The 15,860-nt window shown below is 38.8% G+C and overlaps 1 long non-coding RNA gene across 1 annotated transcript; it reads right to left on the bottom strand.

The window, feature by feature from the left end:
* Positions 1–14,532: 14,532 nt before the first annotated feature.
* On the bottom strand, positions 14,533–15,395 carry LOC104249153 (uncharacterized). Its single transcript, XR_716650.1, has 3 exons — positions 15,219–15,395; positions 15,002–15,117; positions 14,533–14,854 (listed from the first exon to the last, which is right to left on the bottom strand). It is a non-coding gene; the product is annotated as an uncharacterized lncRNA (long non-coding RNA).
* Positions 15,396–15,860: the final 465 nt, after the last annotated feature.

Raw genomic sequence — 15,860 nt, 5'->3', positions numbered from 1 at the left:
AGACAAAAATATAAGAACACAGTAGAAAAATATATGAGAGCATAGTATGGAAAACATGGTAGAAGAACATACAAGCATGGAGTATATAAATCCCAGTAAAAGAACATACAAGAGCGGAGTGTAAAAACTCAGTAGAAGAACATACAAGGTAGAAGGAAAACATAGAATAAAGTAGAGGCAAATACGTACAAAAGAAAAGGAAAAGAGAGTCAGAGAAACACTTAAGCATTTTCAGAAAACCCTAGATCGGAAACGAAGCGGTTTTGAAAGTAATTTTTGAAAGAAAAGTTAGGGAAATCGTTTGAAAACTCAAGGAGAGCATAGATACACAACGGATCTAAGGAAATCGGAGAAAACCTCTAAGGGTTAGGCTTTCAAAAGAACCCTAGAAGTGAGATAGGCTTCGATCTAAGTCGGAGAGGTTGGAATTAGGCTCAAACCACCATGGTACGCCGGAGTAAAATCGGAGATGGCCGTGGAACCTTGAATCAACATAGGTCTGGGTGCAAACCTTCGAGGCCAGGCCTCGAATCTTCAGGTATCAGGCTCGTGGGAGCAAGAGAAGGTGAGTATAAGACTCCCATAGTCTGAGAAGCCATGGATTCCGGAGGGTTTCAAGGTAGAAGTGATGGTAAGAGGTGGTTAGGGTTTGGGAATGTTCGAGAGGGTTTGAGAGTTCAGAGGCGGATGGTAGGTGAGAAATGAGAAGGTTAGGGTGGTCATTTGGGTTAAAAAAGGTAAGAGCGAATAGGGGTCATTGATCTCTGAGATCAACGGCCAAGATGAGAGGGGTCTGGGTCGGGTAGGATTTAATCGGGTCAGGGGTGGGTTTAAATTAAAATTGGGTTAGAGAATTGAGATTGCAATTGGGTTCAATTGGGGGGTTGATTTGGGATACAATTGAAATGAAATAGGGCTAGTATTTAAATAGCCATTTTTCCCTTATTTATTTTATAAAAAATAGTAAAATTTTTGGAAATAAATTAAAGGTACTAAAATGATTAATAATACGTAATTATCAAATTAAAAACACTAGAGTCAATTTTATAATTATGAAAACAATTAAATCTCAAAATAGGCTAATATCGCAATTATACGCAATTTAGCTTTAAAAATATTAAATAAGTTTGTAAAATATGTAAAAATTATGCCAGCTATATTTTAATATAGATATGAGAATCCAATAAGTAAATCACCCAAAATGATAATTTTGGGGATAATTATTGGGTTTTTTCTTGATAAAATAGGGCAATAAATAGATTTAAAAAATCTTTTAAAATATTAGAAAAAATACTAAAACATTTGGATACACTTATATATGCATACACCTGCTATTTTGAAAGTATTTTGCATATAAAAAATATATAGGGAAAAATTGGGTATCAACAGGGCTGAATGCCATATTTGGGCTTGTGCCAACTATTTGAACCCTTCGGGGATTTTTACTCTTATTTCCTCACTATTTTGACTTTATACTTGAACTCCGTCATGATATATTTCACTATTTTCGTACTCAAGCATGTTTACTCTATTTAAATACTTAAATGATAATTGGGCTGAGAATTACTGTTTTACTGTTGCCCGAAGATCTTGTGAGGATTTTGACTGAGTAAGGCCGAGGGCCTATGTTGTGAGGATACATTTAATACTGATTATGAGGCCGAGGGCCTGAGATATGTACGTCATGAGGTGGCTTGATTGATATGAGGCTGAGGGCCTAGTGATGATGCCACGAGGTGGCTTGATATTGCGTTTGGGCCGTAAGGGGCCCCTCCAGGAGTCTGTACACCCCCAGTGAGCGTAGGTACCCATTGTGATGTGAGATTGAGTCCGAGGGGCTGGTATTGTTCTATGTTATTGTCTGAGGGGCTGGTATTGTTCTGAGATGTTGCCTGATGGGCGGATTTGTTGATATTGTGTCCGATGGGCGAACCTTTATGTGTTTATTTTCATAACTGACTGTCAATTACCTGCTTAATTGTCGAAAAAGGCTTTTCATGAAGTTAAATTGAGTTAAAGCATTTTTACCTATCTTTCACTAGTTTACTGTTTTTAATGGTTTTACTGTTTTATTATAGCATGTTTTTGTGCCTTACGTGATTTCCTGCTTTCAGTCTTTTTTTATGATTATTACTCACTGAGTTGGAGTACTCACTTTACTCCATGTACCCTGTGTGCAAATTCAGGTGTATCTGGTCCCGCTCCCGAGTGCTGATCATTTCCAGCTCAGGCGGATCCGAGGAGTCTCTAGGTAGATGTTGGTGTTTGTAGCCCGAAGCTCTTCCCTATCTTACTTCTTCATGTTCTTGGTTTTCTGTATGAAACTCTGTAGTTTGATTTGGAGTATTCCGGATTGTTTAGATGCTCATGACTAGTGACACCCTGTATCGGGCTGTGTTGGGTTATTTTTCGCGAATTATGCCATTATCTGGTAATTTTGGATTATCTTATCATGCTTTAGATTTATTTCTTATGGTTTAACTGTTAATAATTGGATATGGGAAGTGTCGGCTGGCCTTGTCTTCATGAGAGGCGTTCTCACGATCGGATCCGGGTTTAGGGTCGTGACACGATCATATAAGGAAGACTAAGAAACTACACAAGCTAGAACCCGACTAGGCTCCGAAACATCTAATCTCACGAACTGGTTGGTCAAGGCCTGAACATCAACTACAAGTTGTCTCTCACCAAAAGGAATGAATGCAAGGCCACCCATACTCATAGTCTTTCTACTCAAGGCATCGACCACCACATTGGCCTTCCCGGGATGATACAGAATAGTAATATCATAATCCTTTAGCAGCTCCAACCATCTTCACTGCCTTAAATTTAGATCTTTTTGTTTGAACAAGTGCTGGAGACTCTGATGATCCGTTAATACCTCACAAGATACACCATAGAGATAATGTCTCCAAATCTTCAATGCATGAACGATGGCAGCCAACTCCAAATCATGAACGGGGTAGTTCTTCTCATGAGGTTTCAACTAGAACGAAGAATAAGCAATTACTCTACCCTCTTGCATCAAGACACACCCAATACTGATCCGAGAAGCATCACAATACATTATATAAGAGCCTGAAGTTGAAGGCAAAACTAGAACTGGAGTTGTGGTCAAGGCAGTCTTGAGCTTCTGAAAGCTCCCCTCACACTTATCCAACCAGCTGAAAGAAGCACCCTTTTGGGTCAATTTGGTCAAAGGCGATGCAATAGACGAGAAACCCTACACGAAGTAATGATAATAACCGGCCAAGCCGAGAAAGCTCCAAATATCCGTAGATGAGGATGGTCTGGGCCAACTCTGAACTACCTCTATCTTCTTTGGATCCACCTGAATCCCCTCACTAGACACCACGTGCCCCAAGAATGCCACCGAGCTAAGCCAACACTCATATTTGGAGAACTTGGCATAAAGCTTCTCCTCCCTCAACTGCTGCAACACAATCCTCAAATACTGGGCATGCTCCTCCTGACTACAAGAGTACACCAGGATATCAGCAATGAATACTATAACAAATGAGTCGAGATAAGGCTGAAATACGTTGTTTATCAGATGCATAAATGCTTCTAGGGCGTTGGTCAGCCCAAAAGACATCACAAGGAACTCATAATGATCATAATGGGTCCTGAATGCCGTCTTTAGAATATCTGAGTCCCTAATCTTCAACTGGTGATACCCATACCTCAAATAAATCTTAGAGAACATTCTTGCTCCCTGAAGCTGATCAAATCGATCATCAATACACGGCAAAGGATACTTGTTCTTGATTTTAACTTTGTTCAACTGCCTATAGTCTGTGCACATCTATATTGTACCATCATTCTTCTTCACAAATAGAATTGGTGCGCCCAAAGGCGACACACTAGGCCTAATAAAACCTTTTATCAAGAAGTTCCTGAAGCTGCTCTTTCAATTCCTTTAACTCAGTTGGTGCCACACGATACGGAGGAATAGAAATGGGGTGAGTGTCTGGCATCAAGTCAATATCCTTGTTGAGCGGCATGCCCGGCAGGTCTGCAGGAAATATATTCGGAAAATCTCGCACCACCGGAATAGAATAAACAGTAGAAGTATCAGTACCAACATCCCTCACAAAGGCCAAACAAGATAAACAACCATTCACAACCATCTGTTAGGCCTTCAAATACGAAATCACTCTACTGGGAACAAAGTCTAGAGAACCTCTCCACTAGATCCTTGGCAACCCCGACATCGCCACTATCATAGTCTTAGCATGATAATCCAGAACAATATGACATGGAGACAACAAATCCATACCCAAGATAAAGTCGAAATCAACCATACTAAGGAATAAGAGATCAACTCTAGTCTCCAGTCCCCCAATAGTCACTACACATGACTGATATACGCGGCCCAACACAATAGTATCGCCCACTAGCATAGATATATGAAAAGATAAAACTAATGACTCACGGGGCATATCCAGATAATAAGCAAAATATGATGATATATATGAATAAGTGGAACCAGGTTCAAATAATACAGAAGAATCCTTGTGGCATACTGAGATAATACTTGTGATTAATGCATCTAGCCTGGCAGGAATATCATATATTGGGGCTGACCGCCACTTGATCAGCCTCCCCCTCTAGGACTACCTCTAGCTGCCTAGGCCCCACACCGAGCTGGCTGGGCGGGTGGTGAAGTAACTGGTGCGGAAGTCACAGCTTGACTCCTCTACTACACTAGACCTCCCAAATGACGAGGACACTGCCTCCACATATGCCCAAACTCCCCGCACTCGAAGCAACTCATCGGTGCTGGTGGTAGGGACTGAAGAGGACCCCGAGTACTGGGATAACTTCTAGAAGAACCTCGCATGGATGAAACCTAAACTAATGGAGCACGGGACGAACTCTGAGCTGGAAGGGCACAAGATATAACTGACCCTGGCGAGCATCGTATGAACTATGGTTAGATGATGCACCACGTTGAACTGGACGAGCCATCTGAGTGGACCTGTAAGGACGACCCATGTTGTAGTAGGAATATCCTCCAGAAGGAACACCACTGAAACCACACGAACCTCTAGGCCTCTTGGCCTCTCTCTCCTTACTCTCCTTACTATGGACCATCTCTATCTGTCTAACGATATCAACCACCTCATTGAAAGTAGTACCATATACCCTCTCCCGAGTAATAAGCAACCACAACTTATATGTAAGGCCATCAATGAACCTCCTAATGCTCTCCCTATCAGTAGGAACCAACCAAACTGTGTGACGAGCCAACTCTGAAAACCTCATCTCGTACTGGGTCACAGACATGCCCTCTTGACATAGTTGCTGAAACTGTCTACACAGCTCCTCCCTACGAGACTGCGGCACGAACTTCTCCAAGAAGAGAACAGAGAACTTCTACCATGAAAGTGGTGCTGCACCAACCCATCTACGTCTCTCATATGCCTCCCACTATCTGAAGGCAGCCCTAGTAAATTGAAAAGTAGTGAACGAGACCCCACTGGTCTACAGAATACCCGCCGTGCGAAGAATCCGTTAGCACTTATCCAAGAAGCCCTGAGCATCCTCTTACTCAGCCTCGCTAAATGATGGAGGCTGAAGCCTCCCAAATCTCTCTATTCTCCTCTACTCATCATCATTCATAATGGGGCCCACCTGGGCTTGAGAAACTACAACCGGCTGGGCTGGTAGTACCGCCGGTGTTTGGAGTCCCTGCATCACCTGCTCTGGAGTACGAGTGGCGGGAGTTTGAGTACCTCTCCTGACCTGAGAAGTGGCTGTTGTGGCCAGAACAGAGACCGCTTGAGCAAGGCTGGTGCACATAGTCAAAATATGAGCCAAAAGCCTCCTGAAGGCCTGGAAACACAATGGGCACAACTGGTGCGTGAGCTGGCCCCACTGGCTCAGCCGTATCGGATACCTGCTCCTGAGTTGTAGCAACTGGTGGGTTTGCAGGCGTTGCTCTAGCTATTGTACGAGTTGCACCTCTTCCCTTACCGCGACCTCTACCGCGACCCCGGCCTCTCGCCGGCCCTAGCTGGTGGTACTGGTGGCTGCCCGTCATGCCCGGTAGCATGTGTCATCACCATATGTGAGAGAATAGAATAATAGAAGTTTAGTTTCCAGAATCAACAAATCTGCACGACAAAAATGTGAAGTTTCCTAAGGGTTCGGTAACCTATCTAAGATAAGTACAGATGTCTCTGTACCAATCTGCAAGACTCTACTAAACCTGCTCAAGACTCGTGAGACCTATGTAACCTAGGCTCTGATACCAACTTGTCACGACCCAAAACTTAGCCTGTCGTGATGGTGCCTAACGTGTTACTAGGAAAGTCGACACTTCAAAATACTTCCAACACTTTTAAATGAAAAATAAAACAACACAAGTTTAAATCATCAAAAACTCTCAAAAAATGGATAGAAATTCAAAACCTAATACTGAAATTCCCAACAACAGGGTGTCAATAAGTACATGAGCATCTATACAACACAAGTCTGGAAATGTTGTCTATAATAGTCTGAAACTAAATACATAAAGCGGAAAGATAGGGAAGGAGAGACAAGGTCGAATGTCGGGAAACATCCTTGGAATCTTCAAACGATCAAGTTGTGCAAAGAAATCAACACCCACAGTGTTCGGAACTACCTGGATCTGCACACGAAGTGCAGGGTGTAGCGTGAGTCCAACCAACTCAATAAGTAAAAAGACTAAATAATGGACTGAAAGTAGTGACGAGCTTCACAGTTATAGTTCAATTACAGTAATTTCAACATAAGAAGATAAGCATGCTTTCAAGTTCGACAATTAAGGCCAAAACAATTAACTCATGTCAAGTTCAATTGAAATAGGATATAATATCTCTTAGAAACTACATAACACTAATATGTGCCAGCTAAAGTGCAACAGTAATGAAATCAAGTGCATAATCTCCGAGCAACAGTCACTTAGTCCTCCCATACACTCCAACCTCACAGTCACTCATTCCTCACAGTCTCTCATTCCTCTCAGTCGCTCGACACTTGCACTCGGCACTCGCACTCAGTAGGTACCTTCGCTCACTGGGAGTGTGTACATACTTCGGAGGGGCTCCTTCAGCCCACGCGCTATAACAAGCCAATCATGGCGTAAATTAATGAAACATGTTGCGGCGTGTAGCCCGATTCCATAAATATCCTCACAATCAGGCCCTCGACCGCACTCAATCATCAACCTCTCCAGTATCTTGGGTTCTCAATGATCATGAAAATCAGACCACACCGAAATGATATAATGTATCAACAGAATAATAGAGACTAAGATATGATATGCAAGTAAAACTGTGACTGAGTACAAAATAGTAATTTAGCAGATAATTCAACATGTACGCGGCCTCTGGGGTCCCTATAGTGCCAACACATAGTCTAGATATGATTTGCAGTTCAATTTCTATAACACATGGAGAAAGTACGGATAACAACAGATTTTTCAGCTATACAGTTCCAAGGAATTGACCAAGTCATAATTCCTACGGTGCACGCCCACATACCCGTCACCTAGCATGTGCGTCACCTCAAAATCAATCACAAGACACATAATACAGGGTTTTATACTCTCAGAACAAAATTTAAAACTGTTACTTACCTCAAACCGTGCAAATCCCTACTCCAACACGCCCTTGCCTCGTGGATCGCCCTCCAAATGCCTCGAATCTATCCATAAACAGTTCGATACAATCAACACGGGCTAAAAGAATCAATTCCATAAGGAAATACAAAGTAATAAATCAAAAGCCAAAAGTTCTCAAAAGCCGACCATCAGGCCCACTTCTGGAAATTCAATAAAACTCACAAAATCCGAAAGCCCATACAACCACGAGTCCAACTATACCAAATTTACCAAAATCTGACACCATATCGCCACCCAAATCCCCAAATTCAGCTCTCCAAATCCCTAGCCTCAAACTCCTAAATTCCACCTTAAATACACACAAACTAGGTGGGAAATTCAATAGGGAAACAAGATTATTGATTAAAAATGAGCACAAGTGACTTGCCTAAAGAAATTCCTCGAAAATCCTTACAAAATTGCCCAATCCCGAGCTTGAAATGTTTAAAATGAAGCAAAAACGCGAACCCGTGAATTTAAATATTCTGCACAGCCTTTTCGCTTCTGCGGATTATTTAGCCGCTTCTGCGGTCAACCATCCGCATCTACGGAAGTCACTAATGCTGACCAACCAGGTGCGCATCTGCGCAAATCATCTGCTTCTGCGGACTAGCCTCCCTAAGCTCTTTTCCGCTTCTGCGGTCCTCCACGCGGAGGTGCAAGTTCGCACCTGCGAAAAATCCCCTAGCTCAAGACAACCTCACTTATGCAACACTCTAGTCGCACATGCGGCCAACCCATCGCAGGTGCGATCATACCAGAAGACTCCCAGTTCAGCAATGTACTAAGTCCCATTTTTTATCCGTTAACCATCCGAAATCAACCCGAGGCTCCCGAGACCTCAACCAAACATACCAACAAGTCCTAAAACATGATACAAACTTATAGCCTGTTTGGCCAAGATGCAAAAATTAGCTTATTTTGAGAAGTGCTTTTCTCAAAAGTAATTTTGATGAGAAGCAGTTTGTGTTTGGCTAATTAATTTGAAAAGCACTTCTGAGCAGCAATTAGTGTTTGGCCAAGCTTTAAAAAATTGCTTCTAAGTGTATTTTTCTCAAAAGTGCTTTTCAAAAAAGTACTTTTGGAGAGAAGCTACTTTTTTCTGCTTTCCCAAAACTGCTCTGCTTCTCCTCAAAAGCACTTTTTTCCATCCAAAAGCTTGTCAAACACCTCAATTTTTGGCCAAAAGTGCTTTTGGCAAAAAAAAAAGCACTTTTGGCCAAAAAAGGTTTGGCCAAACTGGCAATTAGTCGAGCCCTCAAACCACATCAAACAACATCAAAAACACGAATTGCACCCCAATTGAATCCTATTAAAACTAAGGAATTCCAATTTTTACAAACGACGCCGAAACCTATCAAATCACGTTGGATTGACCCCAAATTTTGCACACAAGTCACAAATGACAACACGGACCTACTCCAACTCCCGGAACTCTAATCCAAGCCCGGTATCCACAAAGTCCACTCTCGGTCAAACTTCCAAATTTCCAACTTTCGCCATTTCAAGCCTAATTCAACTACGAACCTCCAAATCACAATTCGGACACGCTTCTAAGTTCAAAATCACCCAACGGAGCTAACAGAACCATCAAAACTCCAATCAGGAGTCGTTTATACACAAGTCAACATCCGGTCAACCATTTCAACTTAAGCTTCCAACCTTTAAGTGTCTCAATTCATTCTGAAATTCCTTCGGACCCGAACCGACTACCCAACAAATCACATAACAGCTACAAAGTACAAAATGGGCAATAAATGGGGGAACGGGCTTATAGCTCTCGAAACAACAGGCCGGGTCGTTACACAAATAAATAGACCCCATATAAATAAAAAATCAAGCATCAACAACTATTGAACCCCTAAGTCAGACCAACACAATAAAGGGACAGGACCACAGGTAATCAAAAACTGAGTAAACAAAGATAAAATCTTTGAATAAACAACTGGAATCGACAAAAAACATCAACCACATACGAATAAATAAACTAGATATTAACAAAATAAAACCCTAAGTTCAAACGGCAATAATCTAAGCGGGGCCACATGAAATAAAAAACTATTACATAAAGACATCTATTAATATTGAAGACACTACTGAAACATCACATAACATCAAAGAAACACAAGATGGAAGATTCCAAAAACCCTAAGCATGAAAACAACAATAAAGTCTTACTTGAATGGAGAAAATTCTTTAACTTTAAAGAACAACTTGAATCTGTCAACTTCAATACAAAATCATAGCAGAAAATCTCAAGTTGTCAAACTCCAAAATCGCCGACCATATCGCTTTTTTCAGTATAGTTTATGAAATAGGTTAAAAATGACCTAAAATCAGGTGTTTTGAGGGTAAAGTGTTTTTATTGGGTTGGGTCGGTCTGGATGGGTAATGGGTGTGAGGAAATATGGATTAGGGTATGCCATATTTAATGTTAGAAAATATTTATTTTATTGATAAGCAGTTAGTTAGAACTAAGTGCATGAATATGCTAGATTTTTAACGGTAGGGTTAGTCTTAACAAAATAGGTGAACGAGGGGCGTCTATAGGATGAAGTTGATACGATAGGGGCAGTTTTGGCCCTTTTCCGTATAAACAAAGGAAATGACTAACGGTCAGATTTTTCACTACAAAAAATCCAGAGTAGATCATTACAATTGCCAGAATCCAAATTTCCTAATATAAGCCCAATGGAAAGTTCAAAGCCCAAAAGGAGGAAATGAGAAAAAGATGATAAAAAAGTTAAAGTAAAAAATTTAAAAAGTAATCCATAAAAATAAAATAATCTTGCGTGTAGGGGTGTATATAGGTCGAGTTGGTTCGGATTTTCAATTACCAAGCCAATAAAAGTCGGATTTTCAAATCTCGATTTTTCTCGGATTTTCGAGTTTTTTCAGGTTTTTTTCATAAAGTTTTCATAGTACACATATAGAACTTATGCTTTAAATATTTCTTTAATCCAAGTAAGACAAAACTATAATGTATTTTTCAAGAGAATAACATAAAATATGAGATGAGTAATGACGTTATACTAATTATACAATAATAAAGATAATAAAATCGCATAAAATATTAATAAACCATAGTAAAAATGAACATAATCTAAAATTAGTAAGTTTCTAAAATAAGTACGATTAATAAGTACTATTATTTACATGACTAAACACTAAAAAAAAGTTATGCATTTTATCTATACCATGGAAAAACTAAAAAATTGAGATCCAACAATATTTTTATTTCTAGTACAATTGGATTGAATGCTTTTGTTAGCATTAATATTGATTTGATTTTGATTTTGATTTTATTTGAGTTATTAACATTTATAGAGTATACAACTTATTGGAGCATTCAAAAATTATAAGTCCAAACTTGAAATAGTACATAAAAAGATAAAATAAGGAAAAAGCTTAAGAAATATTTATAACTCACACTACAATAACTACTTTTATGTATTAAATATATTTAAAACTTTTTTACATGTAATATCGGGTTGATTTGGTTTCGGTTTGACTTCTTTTAGTTAAAACCAAACCAAACCAAATCAATTATGGTCGAATTTTTTTTCCAACATCAAATCAAATCAAATCAACCCATAGTCGTGTTTTTTTTTTCTCGGATTGACTCGGATTATTGATTTGATACGGTTTGTCGGTTTCTTTTGTACACCCTTACTTGCATGTGTCTTCTTTAATTCACATATCCAGAAGATGAAAGTAGCCGAAATGAGGATGTTGAGATGGATGTGCATGCATACTAAACTGGATAAGATAAGGAATGAAGATATTCGGGAGAGGGTGGGCATTGCTTCCGTGGACGACAAGATGCGGGAAACGAGGCTTAGGTGGTTCTGGCATGTGCAGAGGAGAACCATAGATGCCCCGGTTAGGAGGTGTGAACGATTGGCTTTTGCAGGTACGAGAAGAGGTAGAGGGCGGCCTAAGAAGTATTGGGGCGAGGTGATCAGGCAGGACATGTCGCGGCTTCAGATTTCCGAGGACATGGCTCTTGATAGGAACTTGTGGAGGTCAAGCATTAGGGTTATAGGCTAGGAGTGTGCAGGGTAGTTGAACTTGTCGAGGGTGGGCATTGCTTCCGTGGACGACAAGATGCGGGAAACGAGGCTTAGGTGGTTCTGGCATGTGAAGAGGAGAACCATAGATGCCCCGGTTAGGAGGTGTGAACGATTGGCTTTGGCAGGTACGAGAAGAGGTAGAGGGCGGCCTAAGAAGTATTGGGGCGAGGTGATCAGGCAGGACATGTCGCGGCTTCAGATTTCCGAGGACATGGCTCTTGATAGGAACTTGTGGAGGTCAAGCATTAGGGTTGTAGGCTAGGGGTAGTCGAGAGTTTTTCCCTCTTTGTGCAGGGTAGTCGAACTTGTCGAGGGTGGGCATTGCTTCCGTAGACGACAAGATGTGGGAAACGAGGCTTAGGTGGTTCTGGCATGTGCAGAGGAGAACCATAGATGCCCCGGTTAGGAGGTGTGAACGATTGGCTTTGGCAGGTACGAGAAGAGGTAGAGGGCGGCCTAAGAAGTATTGGGGCGAGGTGATCAGGCAGGACATGTCGCGGCTTCAGATTTCCGAGGACATGACTCTTGATAGGAACTTGTGGAGGTCAAGCATTAGGGTTGTAGGCTAGGGGTAGTCGAGAGTTTTTCTCTCTTTGTGCAGAGTAGTCTGATAGAGTTTTGTCTAGGTCTGTTAGCGGTCTATGATGTGTTCACATTGTCTCTCGGAAACGGCCTCTCTACCATTTCGGGGTATGGGTAAAGTCTGTGTATACTCTCCCCAGACCCCACTAGTAAGATTTTACTGGGTATATTATTGTTGTTACTTGTTGTTTACTTTTTATAAAATTGTATGTCTATTTGATTCAGCTTCGGTCCATTCATTTTTTTCTTAAATACTAAAAAGATAAATATTTTCAGTTTCCCCCCTTAATTTTGATACTAAGTCGATTCAAATAAGATATGCCCTATTTTTCACATCACTTTGGATCGAGTTTTCAATTTTCTTAGTAGAACATAGGTTAGATCACCATAGTTGCTGCACCAGTGATCATTTGACTTGTACTTCAGTCCTATAATTCTTGAATAAATAACTTGTGACATGCATTTTAACTCAGAAGAGAATATAAGATGGTAATAAATATAATCAAAAATACTTCTTCTATAAGGGAATTTATATTTATTACAAAACTTAAGGGAGAAGTTAATGTTATCGCACTAAGGGGCGAGCTAGAAGCTCGGTTACGAGTTCGGTCGAATTCAGTAACTTATTAAATGTAGAATCCAGTTATTATTATTTGAAGTCATTATTTAAAAAATTAAAAATCCATAAAATAAAATCTTTTAACTCTGCCTCTAATCACACTAACCATTGCCTTCTATTTTCACAACTAAAACATTTAAAGAATGACAAGCTAATGCTATTGGAAAAATGACTATTTATTGACTCCTTTAACAACTACTTTGACAACTACTAGACCAGACATCCTATCATATGTTGGCATGAATAAGTTTTTAGAAACGTATCAGTATGAATCTCAAGAGTTTAACATTTAAGATTTTTAATATTTAATATATTGTATTCTTAAAAATTATAGTTTTATATTTATTAGTTATTACAAATTTACATATAAATTTATGCTCCGTAAGAAAAGTACAAATTTGAATAAATCCAATACCGGAACACTGCATCCCGCTTCTAAGTGCAAGAAGTGGTTGATACTCCGCATCAAAAGTGTTGGGTGTGTCTGAACAAAGTCTCACATGGAAAGTAGAAAAGAAAAATAAGCTACTTATAAGGAGTTTGATACTCTTAATGGTTTGATGCCTTTTGGGAAAAATCGTGCGCGTTTGGCCCAAAGCGAACAATATCACATCATGTTAAGAGTATCGTTGGACCATTTTAGTCCAACAACTAGTATCAGTGGCAGAACTATGGAGATGGCAGAGTGTGGAGTTGGGGGCCTAACTTAGTGCCTTTGCTCGTCTTCGGGGTTTACGATCTTTACCCGTAGCTTTGAAGACGCATACACAATCTTTAGGTTTCGATGACCATAAATACTCGGATCATATGAGTTGCACACAGTTAATCTCCAAATTTTACTACAACATTACGCATATATAGCTATGAAGCACCTCGTAGCTAAATATGAAAATTTCTGTGGCTAAACATTTAGCCACAAATATTTTATTCCGTAGCATTCGTAGCTAGAAGTAGCGTAGCTAAAGCCTAAAAGTTAGCTACAAACTTTAATGTTCCATGGCTAAGGATTAATACTTATTGCTACAAGAACTTTTTTGATGTGGCTATATTAATAAAACTTTTGCCACGAACAATATATATTTATAGCTAATGATTTTATTTTTTTGCCACAAAAAATCAATTTTGTAGCTATCTTTTATACTTTAGCCACAAAGGGGTATACTGTGACAAAAGATGTTATTTATTTAGCCACAAATTCAAATATGTAGCAATATTAGATTTGTATTATAGTATTTATATTTAGCTACCAACCCATAATTTTATAGCAATAAATCGTCAAAATATTCATGATTAGCTTTTTTTATTATATTTATTTGTTGACTAGATTTTTATTACATTTTATTTTTATTGATGAAAAATTAATTTATTAGAGATAATAAATTTTTCTTGTCATATGTGTTGCTATTTTCCTTTTTTACCTCACTAAATATTTTTAAAATTTTCAAATATTCCATATCCATACATCTTTGATCAATTCATAGAAACACGCAATAAAAAACTTTGACTATCACTTATTTTACAGAAACTGACTTCCAAAATAGTTTTAAAAATTAATTCTAAAATATACAATTGTCTATCTAAAGTAGATAATATCCACACTTCCAAAGACTAGCTAATACGCAGCAAGATAATAAGAAAGAAGTCAACCTTGCATTCTTGTCAAACTAATAGGAGTAAAATACAAACCATGTACAGGCGGTAATTTAACTATAATCTATAAAATTCAGAAAGGTTCCACGTCAAAACAAAACTAAGTGCTAAGTATTTGATACGAGGATTGCAAATGTATGATCTTATAAAATTCAGAAAGGTTCCATGTCAAAACAAAACTAAGTGCTAAGTATTTGATACGAGGATTGCAAATGTATGATCTTCTGCAGTCAAGGATAAAGTAATTTCACTCAAGGCTGAAACCTTGCTCTTCTTGCATTCAATAGACTAAAATGTACCCTATAAATTCAAAATAAACAATAATTAGTACAAAAGACATCAATACAAAGATGCAAGTTTACTTTGTAAAATACTAAAAGAACGATCAAAAACAGAAACTTTAGCATATAACAAGAGGGGAAAACGTAAAGCGATGAGAAAACAAACCTGTATACTTTTTAAAAAACTTTTGAAAGGATTTTCATCTCAATTTTGTAATATCTTTCCTAGAACTGTGGGTCCTTCCAACATTATATTGTAATCTCCAAGGTTCCACTCAATATCTATCACAATACAACACAATATCTATTAATTAGTTAGAATATAAATCCAAAAATTCAAATAAAAAAGGTGTATGGGGATTCAGAAATCCTAAGATACATACATAAACATATCTGGAAAGAAAGAAGGCGACTGGCTATCTAAGCGGTGATTGATCAGTTGGTTTGCTCTGTTCATGTGAAGAGAAAAGACATTGTTGAAGAAGAAGAAAGGGGGAAGGAAGGGGGGTTGGCGGCTGGGAAGAAAAATGATAGCTTTATTAGGTTTTGTAGATTTTTGTTTGGGCCAAACCTTTACGCTCTTCGTTTTGTTATTACTATTACTATATATTTGCACTATTACCTAATATAAATGTGAGAAATGTAAGTATTAACAAATACAAGTCCAGCAAGAAAATTATCTATGAAAAATGCAAAAGATTAAACACATACTTCACACTAAGTAAAATAAAAAAATCAACTTGCATGAAATAAAGATATTTTATAATATATTTTATTCTTTACAACTTTATTCGTCATATACAAGTCTTATTTAACCTTCACGGACCACTTCACTACCCAGCAAGCTCCGACTCGAAAGCAAGAAGCAAGGGCGCAGCAGCTGCGCGAAGTTGCGCCTTAGCGCATCCGTTTTCTTGCTCGTTAGCGCTTTTTTTTATTGCAGCTAGCACGCATATACGATATTGTTAGTTTTGTTATATACTCCTATTTCAATCGTATTAATTTCTTAATTTTAGAATTTAATT

This window comes from Nicotiana sylvestris, chromosome 7, assembly GCF_000393655.2.
Source record: "Nicotiana sylvestris chromosome 7, ASM39365v2, whole genome shotgun sequence".
Lineage (NCBI taxonomy): Eukaryota > Viridiplantae > Streptophyta > Magnoliopsida > Solanales > Solanaceae > Nicotiana > Nicotiana sylvestris.
This window is presented reverse-complemented; position numbering and strand designations above follow the sequence as displayed.